Below are 1,357 nucleotides of genomic sequence, written 5' to 3' on the forward strand. Positions count from 1 at the left end.
CTCTTTAGCTATTCAACTTTTATGTACCATATCTAAATAGCACTTGCGAAGTAAGTTTGCCACATAAGATGCATAAGAACAACACAGCACAAATTTTTCTTTGTTAATTGAAAAAAGGAAAAATGACGAAATGGGTAATTTCAAAATTGATTATGAAAAATTTCATTTAGGTTTTTTCAGTTTTTTGAAAAATTCACAATGTTAAAAAGGTGTGTACGAAATTACTTATCTACGCTTCGTTCCGTTTGGTTTTTTTTTTTTTTTTTATTGTCAAAATGGTAGTACACGAAAAGTGTAATTTGCGTAAAACTTTTAAAAAAATTCATGTGTGAAAGACAATTTTGATTACAAAAAAAATATGAAGCAGGAAATTTCTTTCGAAACTTTATGAACATATTTGCTTGATCAAATTGCATACATAAGACGAATGATGCTACTCGCAATCCGAAAAAAGGTGAACATACTCGTTATTTACATAATATGCAGGCTGTGCATATGTACTGATCAAAATGATATATCAAAAGGAGCATAACAAATTACGCACAAAAAAAAAATCATTGTGAAATTTCTTTCATTTTTATATGCTTTAAAAAACAAATGTTCCAACCCGGCGAATTAATGTTTGAAATTGAAGTTATCAGTTCCATGGTTCACAAAAAAAAAATTGTGAAGTTAGGGCTCCACGCTTTTTTTTTTTTTCCTTTTTATGTATTTAAAATAAAATACTGCTATTTTACATATGTACAAATGTTGGATTTCCTTAATTTAAAACTTTTTCGAGGAACTGTGATGCAAAAATGAGATTACGACGTAAGCCCTTAAAATTTATACGCTAAAACGAGGCTTTCTTTTTCTTAAGCGAAGTACATTTGCAACATTTTTAAAAAAGTTTATCATTACGCCGGCAGTATAAGAAAATTTTTCGTTTTCCGCGCTTGCCGCGTTTGAAAAGGTATTGCAATTAATTTTGTGCGCTTATAAATTTACGCTCGCATACATAAACATATATTTGTATACATATAATGTAGCCATATTTTTCCCCACCCCTTCATTTTCACCTTTAAATGATTTTTTCGCCTTTCCAATTTTTTATACAATATATACTCCCTTGTTTTGTTAAAAAATGTATGTAACAATATATGAATTCTTTTAAAGGATTCACATTTTACAATTCTCAACTTAAGCAAAAAAAAAAATATGAACGCATAAGTTTATAAGTGTACAATCCCTTTTATGTGAACTATGTCATGTTTGCTTTTTACTCAAACAAAATAGAGGCGCTTTTATAAGAACAACAAAAAAGGGGAGAAACATAAATGTGACGAACTATTACGTTTTGTTAAGATTAATGTTTTAA

This window comes from Plasmodium cynomolgi, chromosome 13 (assembly GCF_000321355.1).
Source record: "Plasmodium cynomolgi strain B DNA, chromosome 13, whole genome shotgun sequence".
In the NCBI taxonomy this organism is placed as follows: Eukaryota; Apicomplexa; class Aconoidasida; order Haemosporida; family Plasmodiidae; genus Plasmodium; species Plasmodium cynomolgi.